The sequence below is a fragment of the Phoca vitulina genome, unplaced genomic scaffold, assembly GCF_004348235.1.
Source record: "Phoca vitulina isolate PV1807 unplaced genomic scaffold, GSC_HSeal_1.0 scaffold29, whole genome shotgun sequence".
NCBI lineage: Eukaryota > Metazoa > Chordata > Mammalia > Carnivora > Phocidae > Phoca > Phoca vitulina.
This window is the reverse complement of record NW_022589732.1, coordinates 2,823,803-2,838,252: the sequence shown is the minus strand read 5'-3', so window position 1 is coordinate 2,838,252 and position 14,450 is coordinate 2,823,803. Positions and strand designations below refer to the sequence as shown.

Here is a 14,450-nt window from a genome sequence, read left to right as displayed (position 1 = left end):
GTTTGTCCCAAATATTGCCTAGGACACTGGAATGTAATTGGGTGTCCTGTATTTTATCTGGCAACCCTAACTCCAAGCCAAATAAGGGCTATCAGTATTTAAAGAAACTCAGTTTAATTTAATAATAAGTGCAAGGAACTCATTTGATGCTTGCTGAATATGTTTCTTTGAATCTTTCATAATAACCAAAGTGTGAAGCACTCTTTGAGACAACTGTATCTTTGGTCTTTTCATAATGATTTCAACATGAATAGTGGAATCACTCTGGAACTCAAGACTGAAATAAACTCTTTCACTCCAGTGTGAGTGCTTTGATTTTATATAGATGAGGAAACTGAGCCCTGACAGAAGTGACTTGACTTGCCCAAGGAAATTCTCCCACAAGGAGTTGATTAACTGTAGTCTGGAGTTCTCATTACCTAACTCGCAAGCCAATGGACTGGACTCACAACGAGGCCATCTTCACTGTTGTTCACTATGTTTGGTAGTGCTAAAAAAAGGTGATGAACTGGTTAATCAAGTGTTCTAAATTACAGTTAGCTAAGTTTACTTAATTAAGTTAGCTATGTTTTAGTAATGAAGTTTAATAAAATCATAATATAATGGAATACATTAAAATAAATTTAAAGCTTCAATTATACTGGATAGAAGTTAATGTTGCCTTTATCGTTCAGAAGACACTTCAATATATCCCAGAGTCTCAGTTCCCAATTACTGTATAGTATGCAAGCATGCAAATTTACAAAGAATACCAGGTGTCTTTTGTGTGCCTAGTGTTTCTATTTATAAACTATTGTGCAGGATACATATGCCTGTTTTCCTCCATTAGCCACCTCAAACATGTTATTGAGAAAGAAACATCAAGCCCAGCAATAACCTCACAGTACAAGCAGTAGTGCTTATAAGAGCAAGAGTTGTTGTTTTATAGAAAGCAGAACTACCTATATTCACAGTAGATGATATATCACCTTTACTATTAAAAAGAGGTGTTGGGGGCACCTGGGTGGCTCAGCTGGTTAAGTGTCTCCTTCACCTCAGGTCATGATCCTGGGGTCCTGGGATGGAGCCCCACATGGGGCACCCTGATCAGCAGGGAGCCTGCTTCTCCCTCTGCCCCTCCCCATGTTTGTGCACGTGCTCTCTCTCTCTCTCAGGCTTCAAATAAATAAATGAAATTTAAAAAACATAAAATAAAAATAAAAGAGGTATTGTTTGGATTGGACCCCACACAAATACCACTGTCCCTTCAGGTGCCGTGAACTTAGAGAAAGGAGTGAGGGACACAGGGTCTTCAACAGGGATTCCAGATTGGCCAAGAATTAGGAAGAAAGAAGCATCACTTTCAAACTAATGAATGTTTATGTATAGAGCTTATTCCCCCACTAGATAGATACGGATATTTAAACATCAAGGAATACTTTTCACTTGGTAATTGAGAATGATATGCTCACTAGGAGCCTAAGTCCCTGCCTTCTCTGTACTACCCATATATTTAAATCAGACTTCATAATCACATCATCTGTTAAAATGGGCTGGGGTTTTTTCTGCATAACCTTCCCCTCTTATCTCATCAACCTGACATTGCTAGCACAAGGTGAAACCATTATAGCACGCACTTCTTCCATTAGGAAGTAGAGCAATAATTTAATTTCAAGAAATACCAGGAAATGAGCTAGAGATTGCATTGTATATTTTTCCATAAATTATGTGCTTTCTGTGCCATGGGGGCAGTGAGGTCATATCTCTCATAGACACCTGACCCCCAAGTGTTGGCCATCTTGTCAAGGACCCCGTGAATCCTGAAGTTGTCACCTCATGAAGATGAGCTCTCTTCAACTCTACTCAACCTTTAACCTACTGGGGGTTCTAAAATACAAAGTATTGAGGTAGTTTCCCTGAGTTTGATGTCAGAGTTTAAGAGAAACTGTAGCCCATCAGTGTTCCAATTACACAATGCAATGTCGTACATTGTAATCAGCATTACTTTGAATGAATAAGGAATCCTCTAAGTGTGAAATGCTAATTATGTGAAAGAAGAATCTTTCTCTATCAGGAGTTCCTATTTTAAAATGAGTAATACTTAAATAAGGGTTTGACCTCTGGCGAGTGACCTGACCTTTCTGGTCCTCAGTTTCTTCTTCTATAAAATGGGGATGCCAGTGGTACCTCCCTCAAAAAGTCATTGTAAGGAGTTAATGTGAGTGTGAAAGCATTTAGCCCCACACCCCACATATAGTGGGTGCTTACTCAATACTGACTAATATGGATTAAAATGTCTGCTGGTGATCCTGGTGCTTATTACTATTATTTGTGCACGCTAGTACCTTCCCTGTTTATTATTGCACTTTAATCTTCACAAACCATTTTCATGATCTCCAAGTGCCTCTTCATAATCATAAAGGATGACCAATGTAATGTTGGCAGTGGAACAAAAGAAACCATGAAGGGTAGTTTTCCCTTAAAATTGCAGCTTTTTCATAAGTAACACAGATGGCCTGTATACGTGAGTACTTAGAAGTTAGAACTCAGGTGTCTTGTACAAGTTTTATCATTCACCATTATTAAAAACCATTCTCTGTGGGCTTTCTTGCCCACACTGCTGTTCAAGTTCTGTGGGGATGGAACACGACTGTCAGCACCACCTCAGTTTTTTCCTAAGACAGACACAAGGATGGGAAGTGAGATTTTGTGCCTGAACCCTGGAGTCCACAGCTTATGTTTACAAGCTAAAGGATTGTGCTCCTTCAATATTGATCTTAACCTGTTTAACTGCTTACATCACTCACATGTGATGCAGTTAACTACTTGTCCATAAAGGGGAGTTTACCAAGTGGTAAATTAGAGGTCATGTGAAATATGACAGTAAACATAAATATTTACAAAAATCAGGAGAGATTTGGTTGTGTGCACGAAGACAGATGTTCGCATCTCCAGGGAAAGGAATCAGCTCCTCGGTGCTTTCAGATAAGGAACCATTATGAAAAGGTGACTAATGCCAACTAAGGAAAAGTCTCTATGATTCAGCTTTTTTCTAGGGGCTGACTGGTGAGTTGGCTTCTAAAAAAATTGTATTCCTTCTAAAGCGGTATCCATACATAAGTTAGTCTACAGTGCACTGAATTACCTCAGAATAGTTACTTTCACATGGTCTGATGATCAGGGTTAGAATTCTGGGTTAGAAAAAATTCTGGTTCTCGCTCTACTCACAGAGAACAAGTCACCCTCTAGGAAACTTCATTTCCCCGTCTCCCATACTTGAGATAATAACTCTCAAGCTTGTCATGAAGATTATGTGACACGTATATTAGAGATGCTGGATAAGCAGAAAAATGTGATATGCACATAGGTGGAATTATTCTTCGGAAATGGGCTGTGTGTGTGTGTGTGTGTGTGTGTGTAGTCCATTTATTTTTCTAGTTTCTGCATGTAGTTTAGCTCACTTCTACAATGGGAGAAAATGCAGCAATTGCAAGTCACTGGCAGAGCAAAAACGTCAAATCTCAAATATTAAACTTTCTACCTTATAAAGAGAATTTTGGCGGAGGCTATTATGTATAATACTTAGAGTCAGCACTTGGGAGATGAGTTGCAGGAATGATATAGTTCCTCTATGATTGATCTTTGGCACTCGCAAATCAAGGGGGCACAGTGTTTTTAAACGGCCTCATAATGAGTCCATTTTCAAATTTACCAGTATGTGTAGCTTCATACTTTACATTTTCCACATTTTTTCACTTAGTCCTCTTAACAACTTTTTAGAAGTTATGATTCTTAGCCTCGTTTTATATATGGAACTTTGAGGTGCAATGGATTAAGGGTCTAGCACAGAATTATATGGCTCGTTAGTGGAATAGCCAAAATACAATTTTATTTTCCTACTGTTTCCACTACCTTTATGTGTGTTTGGATTTTTTTGATTTTTGAGGTTTTTTTCTTTTTACCTTGTTTCGTGAAAAGAAACACAGTTTGTATTTTTTGTATGAAACAGCTGGTCAGGCAAGAGAGCCTTAATTATGCTATAATACATAAATCTTGTCATTTATTTTTAATTAGGTAAAGTTGAAGTCTAGCATTAACACCTTTTTAATATTAGGAATATAGCTTATTCCTGAAACAAATGTTCCTTTCACCAGCAGATTTTTTTATCATATTTTTACTTTAAAAAAAAATCAAAGATATACATTGTGCATTAGACTGTTGTGTTTTTCTTCTTTCTAGAGGTATGATATATGTTTTCATATTTTTATGAAATCATAAGAATCATCCTTTTACTTTAAAATCATATTTTACTTAAAAAAATCAAAGATAAACATTGTGCATTAGTTTGTTGTGTTTTTCTTCTTTCTAAAGGTATGACATATGTTTTCTAATCAGTAACACCATACTAAGCAAAGACATGTAGATAACCATAAAAGCTGTTTACTACCTCCTCTTACACATGCTGAGCTAGACCAGTAGAATACCATCTTGGTAAGAGAAATTTTGACAGGAAGAAGAATGTAGTTAGATTTGTGGAGCTTGCAAAATCACATTTTTACAAAACTCAGCCCAACCCAACAGAAAACCTAATGAATGGATCTATACAGAAAGGATTTTTTTAACGATTTATTTATTTATTTTAGATAGAGCATGCATGAGCAGGCAGAGGGGGCAGAGGGAGAGGCAGAAGGAGAAGCTCACTCCTCGCTGAGGGTGGAGCCCTACTCGAAGCTCAATCTCAGAACCCTGAGATCATGACCTGAGCCAAAATCAAGAGCTAGATGCTTAACCCACTGAGCCACCCAGGCGCCCCCATACAGATTTTTATGCAAACCTGCACAAATACATTTAACATACTATAAGAAAAGAATACCTTTGTGTAGATTTCCAGCACAGAGCCTATATCCATTAGTGCCTGGTAAGATAGGAACTCCAATATGAAAAACCTTTTTGCCTTTATAGAACCACATTTAATGCTTCTTTTTTTTTTTTTTTAAGATTTTATTTATTTATTTGAGACAGAGAGAATGAGAGAGAGAGAGAGAGAGCACATGAGATGGGGGAGGGTCAGAGGGAGAAGCAGGCTCCCTGCCGAGCAGGGAGCCCGATGCGGGACTCGATCCAGGGACTCCAGGATCATGACCTGAGCCGAAGGCAGTCGCTTAACCAACTGAGCCACCCAGGCGCCCCACATTTAATGCTTCTATCTTTAAAAGGGTAATCACAAAAATTCCAAGATTAGATCCACTAGATTATCTTGAGTATTCATGGATTCATCTGTCCATCCATCTATCTATACTTTCTAGATCTTCAATACTTAAATGGTGCTTTAGAAAAAGTTTGTCAAAGAGACTAAATCAGGACTGACAGTGATAAGTGGACTACAAACCCAAGGCTAAGAGTTCATTTCCACTTGTAGTTTTCAGGTAAAGGACATCTCTTCCAGTTGATTCCCACAGCCAAGACTAGCTCAGATTTCCCCGAAACAGTGAACAGAAAATAGAAGCTTCAGAGAGCTCCAGAGTTTGAGTAACACCCAAGGTAAATTCCCAAGCAGTCAAAAACCCACACAGCTTAGCCACTTGGACGTAAGGGTTTTCAGTGTCTTTCCCAGATGAAAAAGCTATGAACACACCGATTCACGCAAATCCTGCCTGTAGCATTTGGGACGGAAAGCGTTCGTGATGGCAGGTGTTTCCATGTTGGTGATATATCAACGAAGCTGGGAAAGGGCCCCTCCCCTCCATATGGAATGCTGGGCAACATCTGGCCCCAGAGTAGTCGGACATCTTGGAGAAGCAGCTTCTGGCAGAAGCACTAGAATTCCTGAATTCTCAGGTCTCAGGAGACACAGAGGTCCCACGAGGGTCAGGTCATTTCCTTTTGGGGCCTTCAATGCTTAGCTTGAATGAACAGCCCCAGAACAGAGTCAGTCTTACCTGGCTGTCACCATTAGCCGGAGCCGAACCCAGCCTGTCGGGCCGAGCGGGTTGCCGGGCGGTGGGAGCTAGAGCCGCAGTTCCAGAGCTGCCACGCAAGACGGTCTGTACGAGCAAGTCGCCACTAAACCACTGCTTGAGTCCAGGGTCCAGAGCTCTTTTTCTGCTCTGGAGTCCAGAAGCGTTCCTTTAAAAGCCAGAAAACCCCAAAAATGTGGGCCAGCAGATCGACTATGCCACCAGCCACTGCATCTTTACAGTGCCATAGTTGTTGGCTCTCACGAAAGCCGCCATGGTAACTCCAGAAATCGGTTCCAACAGCTGTTTTTTAACATCTTTCTACCAAACGCATCTGTACTTAAAACCAGGCACATGGATGAGCTGATTCTCTCCCACGTGCGCAAGCCTTGGTAGTACTTGTCTGTGAAATTTCTCTAACACCTGGAACTCGCCGCCCAGGACACTCTCCTCTAAACAGCCAATGACAACACCAAATTCTACATCCGAGGAGGAAGAGGCGCGGAGGAGCGTCTGCGCCTGCGTGGAGGCGGGCCCTTGGCCGCTTGGACGGCCGCCACGTGCTGGCCGTTCTGTGGCAGTCTGTTACCCACCGCTGAAATGCAGGTTTAGAAAATAATCCTGAAAAGGCTCTCTCTATAGGAGTTTTATGTAAGTACTTGAGGATACTTTATGTAGGTATCTGAGAATATTCTCTATAAAACCGATGGCAACAGAAATGTTGAACAAGTGATTGAATTGAAAATAGAATTATCTTGAGGTCGTATTTAATTTGCAATTTGAAAATTCTATGATCCTAGAATATATTTTTGAAAAAACTCTAATAGTAAAAATAAATAAATAATAATAATCCAATTACAAAATAGGCCAAAGACATGAACAGATATGTCAGCAAAAAGAGATACGGATAGCAGCAATGAACATGAAAAGATGTTCAAAATCATTAGCCACTAGGGAAATGAAAATTAAAAGAGTGAGTTGTCCCTACAAAATTACTGAACAAGTGAACTAAAAAAAAAATAGTGATAATACCAAATGCTGGTGAGAATGTACAGAAACTAGACCTCTGGTACATTAGTGGTGGGAATGTTTATGGTACTCTGGAACATAGCTTGAGAGTTTCTTAGCATATGACCCAACAACTGTATTCTTTGGCATTCATCCCAAAGAAATAAAAACTTATGTTCATACAACTATCTATGTACAAACCTTTACAGAAGTGTTATTGGTAATAGCAAAATACTGGAAACATCAATAGGCAAACGGACAAACTCTGGTACATCCACATCATAGAAATTTACTCAGTAATAAAAAGAACGAGCTAGTGATACAAGCAACTCCCTGGATGATCTTCAGGGGCATTATGCTTAGTTAAAAAACAACAACAACAACAACAACAACTGTATGTTCCCCACTAATGTAACAGTCTCAAAATGGCAAAACTCTGGAGATGGAGAACAGATTAATGTTGGGGGGATACAAATACAAAGAGGATAGCATGTGTAAGTTCATTTGAGTTAATGGAACAGTTTTTTGTCTTAATTGTGGGAATTTTCTTTAATCCCATGACTTTGGTAAATATTTACCATAAAAGCCACTCAAAAATTTCTAGTGCTTTTGTGCAATACAATCCCAAAAGTGTTTAAATACGCCGTGTTGGTTTAATTAAGCTTAAGTACCAATTTTGAATATTTATTAAAAGCTAATAGTATTGATTTTATTAGCATGCAACAATTTTAGTATGCAAATGTGGATTATTTTATGGTAATAACAAGAACAGGGATACATTCATGGCAGTGACTCAGGGGATTCTTCGTATTGTTCCTTTTCTCTCCTTTCCTCTTGGCATAAGATAGTCTGTACTTTTTACTCATTGTCTCCCACTTTTCCAGAATTAGGGGTTTTATGTGTAAAACTTGGGGGCTGCAAAGCACCATTGAGGCAATCTCTTGCTCAGATCACTATTCTTGTTTGGAAGGACTTCCTAGAACAGTGGCTTTTCCTCTGCCTTATCTGAATTACCATTTATACCAATTTATTTTCCTGGAAGTTCTTCCTGTCAGTTTCCCTCAGATCGAGGCATCAAACTGGGTAGTTCTATGATGACTGTTTGTTCTTTGGGCCCTATAGAAGAAGCATCTTCTGGAAGACCTGAGCCTCAGTACTTCCTGGGGATGGATGGCAAATGGTAGCCTGCCAACTGTGGGTATTTGTATAGGTGTCTTTCTGGTCCTAGCCCCTGCCTGCTGCTTAAGCATGACACTTAACTCTTTTAATTTATGACTGAGGAAATGAAAGAAAGTGAAGAAAGGCAAGATGTCAAAAAGCAGGTTAGTGATAAAAGAAGGCTTTGGTGCAGGCTAACGCAGGTGCAAATGCAGCTGTCAAAATCTCAAAAAAAAATTTACTTCTGCATGCCTCAGTTTCTCATATATAAAATCGTTATGATGATAATAGCATCTACCTCATCAGTTGTCGTATTAATTGAGAAAATTGTTTTAAACCTCCTAGACCATTGCCTGTCATATGTGAGCGCTGCAATACACGTTCATTCTGTTTCTTTTGAGTTTCTACCCTATTTCTTAGCCCCCAGGGCAGTTTGAAGAGAAATAGCTTGACTGATTGCTAGGAATGAACAGGGTTAATTAACTTTTCCCAAGAAATGTGTTCCTGAAAAGAATCTGTATTGATTAAACCTTTCAGAATGGGGTCACTTTTAAATAGACGAAGGAAGTTTGTTTTGTGCCAAGTAAACGATCGCCCCCTCATGTCTCTGTCTTGAAGTTCTTCGAGTAGACCCCCATACTTGACTTTTCACTACCCTCTCTTCTGGGCATCAAAGATATGGACCAATAACTCCATTTCCAAAGACAGTTCAATGGGGATGGCTTAAACGAATCAGGTTGCCCTTAAAGGGCTCCCTACCCCCCCCCCCCCCCCCCCCCCCCCCCCCCCGGCCCTTCAACATCTCAGGAACACAGTACCTGAGAACTCCTTGGGGACTAAGGACACACTGTTGCCCTCTTTGTATCCCCTTGGTACACAGCAGCCTCCACACAGGTTTATTAAATGAATGAATTCCATAAGGTAGCTGAACACATCAATACCTTTATCCTCCAGTTGCCTCTTTTTATAGGCCGGGAGTGAGGAAGTGTAAGGCACACTAATTTTAGCAAGCTGACTGAAAGCTCCTTGAGGGCTGGGACAAGGCTGGTTGTGTGCATTGTCATTTTCTTAGAGCTGGACAGGGCACCTACCATACCGTGGGCACACAATAAGTATTTGTTCTATGAATGCATACAGACCACCCCTGGTCCTGTCCTCAGAGGTCACAGTCAGCCTAGAAGAGCGAGGAGAAAAGTTCACCAGGAGGATTGGACTGTCCTGGGCTTTCAAGAATTCCGACAACCCATGAGCACCCGAAGCCAATTTCACTTCCTCACTCAGCCATTTGCAGGAGGTAGTAAATCCCCTCCGTCCTCGGGTGGGGGGACAGCCAGGTCGTGCTTACGCCCCCTGCGGGGACCCCAAGTCACAGAGGAAGGTAACCCAGAGGGGGGAGCCCGCCAGCACGTGCAGCCTCCCAGGACAGGAGGAGGCTGGGCTAACGCAGTCCTTAGTCAGCAGCTGGGCTAGCTTTTGAAACAAAAGCTAATGTCCTCCCTCCGAGTCCGCGGCCGGTCAGCTCCTAGGGGGAAGAAAGCCATGCTGCCCAGCCGGTTAGTGGCCCAACTTACTTTTCCAGAGCCTGGGACAAAGGGCCAGCAGTTGTACGGGTGTGGGTGGGACACCGGGAATAGGGACGGGGGCCCCCGATCGCCCTGACCCGACCCTCCCGGCCGCCTGGGAGAAGGGTCGGGGGCGCCGGTGCTCCGCGCATGTTCGTCCCGGGCAGTCAGCCTCCCAGCCCCGGCCCTCCCCACCCCCCGGGTCTGCGTAAAGCTGAGGCACCTTTGCCACCCGCGCCCCAGCGCACAGACACACCAGGCCCCGGTTTCATGAATGAAATCCAATCGTGTGGATATAAATAGCCGCGAAGGCTGCTAACGTCACAGTGCGAGCGGCGGCCGCCACGGCGGCGGAGCTCGGGGCCGGGCGCTCGGTTCCGCCCGGCTGGCCCGCCTGGGAGCGGGGTGGGGGCAAGAGGAGAAGGGGAGGGCTGGGGTGGGAAAGGGCGAGCCCCTCTCCCCCGGACAGGGAAGAGCGGCCGCGGCGCTGGGCGAGCCCGAAAGGCGAGGCAGTGCCATGCTGCCTTTGTGCAAAGTTGGGCGGCGGGCGGCACGCGGCGCGCAGGGGTCCCGCACACCCGCGACCGCGCGCAGTCGTGGCTGCTGCTGAGTGGCGGGGACCCCCCCGCTCCCCCCAACCCTTGAAGGCGGAGAGAGCTCGCGTCTCGCTCGGCTTCAGGGTAGGTTCTGTGTCGTGAGTGCGCTATGGTATGAAACTTATTCTTCGAGCAGCTGCCGCGGAGCCCCCACCGCCCGGGCCGTCAGCGGGGGGCGGGGGGCAGGGGGGGCGCGCCACGCGGCCAGCAGCGTCCCGACAGAGAGTTGTGGGACCGAGCTGCTGTGGGAGCCGCCCTCGCCTCTCGGCGAGGCCGGGAACCCTCACATCAGAGGCAAGCAGAAGAGATTTCCAGGAGCGCCCGCACAGCCGCGCCCCTTCTTGGAGCTGAGAAAATGTACAACAGGCACCCTTAGCAGGCTGGCTGCGCCAGGGAGGGGGTGGTGCCGCGTCGACAGGAGGGCTCTTTTCCTTCGAAGAACAGTGGTGGGGAGCCGGAGGACCCGAAAAGGTGGATCGCTCGTCCGTTTAGCGCTTGCACCCCCTTGAGAGTTGACTGGTCAGCCCAGTTTGGCGCTCCCCACCCCCAACCCCGTGTCTATGGAGTCTGTTGTGAGTTGCTGTGACAACAGTAGGAGCTGCCATGAGGGGCTTGCAAAGCACCTTACCTTGTCTCTGTGTGCTCAGCTTTCGGGGAGAACAATGGGGTGAGGGGTGGAGAGGGGAGATGTTGCAGACAAGGGAATCCAACCCCCTCTCCAAAAAAAAAAAAAGGAGTGGAAGTGGAAGGAAGGCACAACTATGTAAAAATATATCATTAGATCCTACTTTTAACTGCGCCTTTTCTATCCTCAGCAGTATCAAACATCTCAACTGAGGAGCAATGTCAATATTTAGACTTGGACAAGCCAGAAAGTTAGAAGGGAGCGCCAAGCTCAGGGTTTTGACTTGGCTTTGCACGTCAGCACACAAGCTGTGCCTTTCGAGCTGACTGTACACATTTGCTGGGGGGGGGGGGATGCATGAAGGTTGATACATATACAAAGGCACCCAGACCTAGGAAACTCTAGGAAGTTAAGACTTGAAGAGTCGCCTTGACTTTGAACTCCCCCCAACCTGTGCTGTTCATGCAGTTCTGTTGGACCCCAGCCAGAGGCTCAACTTGAGGCTCTCTAGTTTGGGGCTCCTCCCTCCTCAACCAGGGCTGGGCTGCATATTCTACACTGTACTGTGTATCCTCTCTAAACTGAAGAAAATATTGTTATCAGTAGTTTTCATCTTTGTATAAAGTCCTCTCACTATAAGCAGATATAAATAGCCAATAGGCTGTGTTTGTGTAACCTCCGGCAAGCTCTAGGCTTTTCTAAACATACATTGATAAGTTTGTTTACAAACACTCTTTAGAAATTTGGAATTACATTTCCTTTCCAGTAACTTTGTAGATGCCTGAGAGTCACCGGTTGCTAGAAAATAAACACAAGTTCTTTTCAGTATAAATAATGTCTGCCTACTGCTCTGCAGGTGGAGTAGGCAGTAAATTATTATATTAAGTTGCCTCTGAGATTCCTGGATCATATTTAGACATACTAGTGGGAAAGGGGTTTAACCAGTTCCTCTCAGTGTGGAAGGTTGGAAAAATCATTGGGAAGCAATAAAATCATGGGCAGCATTCTTCTAAACTTACCCATTGGTTGTTATTTTCCCAAATGTTGAAGGTAGTGTAAATTTAAGTACTTAGGGCTGTGTGTGATCACAGAGGTGAAAATAGAAACACAGGTAATTTGATGCCATTGGCCCAGTATCACAACTTATAAACTATACAAATACAATTTAATAGGAAAAAGTAGAATTATTTCATCTTTTACTTATGATGATATTGCCCCAAAATATTATTTTGGAGGAATAGTGTGTCCACTTCTATGACTTCTGTATGGTAAAATGCCTGGAAGGTTTTCCTTGTTCCTATCTGTGGGTTTGGGCCAAGTGCTTTTTTTTTTGTATCATCCCCAAATGTTCAGAAATATATTTTCACAAATGCTACAAAATGTTAACCTAGCTATTTCAGGATGTATTTGACCCAAAGAAATGCCACTTCAATACTGGCACTTAGCAAAAGTAAAGCAGATTCTGCCCTTTGGGGGTAGAGAGGAGAAAATTGTGTGTTGAAAATTATGGTGGCTCCCCATGTACTCCTGGTCAGCAGTAGGACTTACAAGTGTTTCTCTCTTTTATGTAGGTAAGTCCAGCTGTGAGCAGGGTGTTCTGTTCTTCACTTCCAGAAAGTCAGGTTAGTGTCTCGGTGCAAACCCATGACCGTAGATTGATGACATGTTGTGTCTAATTCTGAGCATGGATTTCAGAACAAGTTTCTCAGTCATTTGTCTTAAAACAATTTGTCTTTACCATTTTTTCATGGACTCAGTTATGAACATCACAAGTTCAGTGATTAATAAAATTATTCTCTTTACTCTGCGAGTAAATGGTACTAAAATGAACCTTGAATCGGTTTGTACTTTATGACTTTTGTGGAGGGGTGGGGGTCAAAGGGATGTCAGAATCACTGAGGATGCTGGGGATCTGGGTGCTTGATAATTAAGGTTTTACTTCTAGTCTTAGCACTCTAGAGCTGGAAGAAACTTGATATAATAATAGCTCATATTTTTTTAGCATAAACCAAAGTTCGGATAATTTGTTGCATTCTTTACATTTATGTTCTCATTCTGCATCTTAAAAAAAAAAAACAAAAACCCTGTGAGGTGAAACTATTCTCTTGATCCCCAAAAGACAGGTGAACAATTGATTGGAAGTTCAGAGAAGTTAGATAATATATTCCATTCCTACTTCTAGGAAATGGAAGAACTAGGATTTTTTAAAAATTCTGTCTTACACTAAAACCTAGACTTTCTAGTTGAAAAATTCTTCTCTAGTAGGGAAATTGGGGCCAAGAAAGGTTAAGTGAGTTGCCTAAGATAACTTGGTAATTACAGTTCATATAATAACATGAAACAGCCCAACTGTTGCAAAAGAATAAACACCCTTCTCTTAAATAAAATGGTGTAATAGTAAGTATTCATGTGTACTTTCTGGCATAGCACTAAGATTTAAGAAAGTTTTTATCAGGGGATCTCTGATCTTAAAGATCTTAACAAACAGATTTAAAAGGCAAGATATTAAACATTCATGTATGAAAAATTAGAGGATAAATCAAGATCATACAGGTCATACATGACCTCCCATACTGAATTGGGAGGTCAATGGTACATTTACGAGAAGTTCAACATTTTCCACTCTGTGGGATTACTTTGCAATTCCATGTATGCGTGGAAGAAATTTCAAGCACATATTTTGTCTGGATAGATGATAAATGAGTGAGAGTTTAGGAAAAGACAGAAGGTAGAATTTCAACCGAACAGGGAGAGATTATGCAGTCATCTAGAACTGCTAAATTACAGTATCTCAAACTCAAAGGTGTTATTGCTTCAAAAGCATTGTAACAAAATTGTGAGCTGTTTGAATCTGCACAGCATCTTTGAGAAAGCATTACTATTTAGCATGATACTTTAAAGTACTCAATTCCTTTTGGAACCTTAATTTGTCTAAAATGTGACATATAGATAAATTTGGATGCATAATAGATAAATCCCAACCAAAATCCTGAAAATGGCCAGTAAAGATTAAGCAGGACATTTTCAGTTTTTACCAGGATTAACAGCCTTCTCTTCCCAACTTGCCTACTTTTGGTAGAATAATTTTTTTTAAATGTTTTATTTATTTATTCATGAAAGTCAGAGAGCGAGAGAGAGGCAGAGGCAGAGGCAGAGGGAGAAGCAGGCTCCCTGCCTAGCAGGGAGCCCGATGCGGGACTCAATCCCAGAACCCTGGGATCATGACCTGAGCCGAAGGCAGACGCTTAACCATCTGAGCCATCCAGGCGCCCCTTTGTAGAATAATTTCTAACAGTAGTCAATCCTTCTTAAGCAGCATTATATAAAGGAGTAAACAAATAATGAAATGGGGAACAAATTAGTAAAGAAAACCTTAATATGTTCTCTTTTAAAAAATGTACTGATATCCCAACTCAAGCTAATAGCCCTAAAAGCTTAATTAGCTAAGAGATACTTTTAAGCATTTAAGGGGTTGTTATAAGCTGTCCTATAACAGCGTTGTCCTGTACAAGTTGTTCTACAGTGTATCATTACAGAATAGATCATAAGAACACTGAGAAGATCC

At 42.4% G+C, this 14,450-nt stretch overlaps 1 protein-coding gene across 7 annotated transcripts in view; it reads left to right on the top strand.

The window, feature by feature from the left end:
* RHOBTB1 (Rho related BTB domain containing 1) overlaps window positions 1-14,450 on the top strand; it is a 119,827-nt gene that overhangs the window by 44,043 nt on the left and 61,334 nt on the right. For 2 of the 7 annotated variants that reach the window (XM_032423600.1, XM_032423607.1), the window contains exons 1-2: window positions 10,034-10,344; window positions 12,457-12,507. The exons of 1 other annotated variant lie outside the window; for it this stretch is intronic. The gene's annotated coding sequence lies outside the window, so the exon portion shown is untranslated. Of the gene's footprint in view, window positions 1-9,515; window positions 9,656-10,033; window positions 10,345-11,263; window positions 12,508-14,450 lie in introns of those variants that run through there. 4 more of the 7 variants (XM_032423601.1, XM_032423602.1, XM_032423605.1 and 1 more) reach the window with 4 other exon arrangements.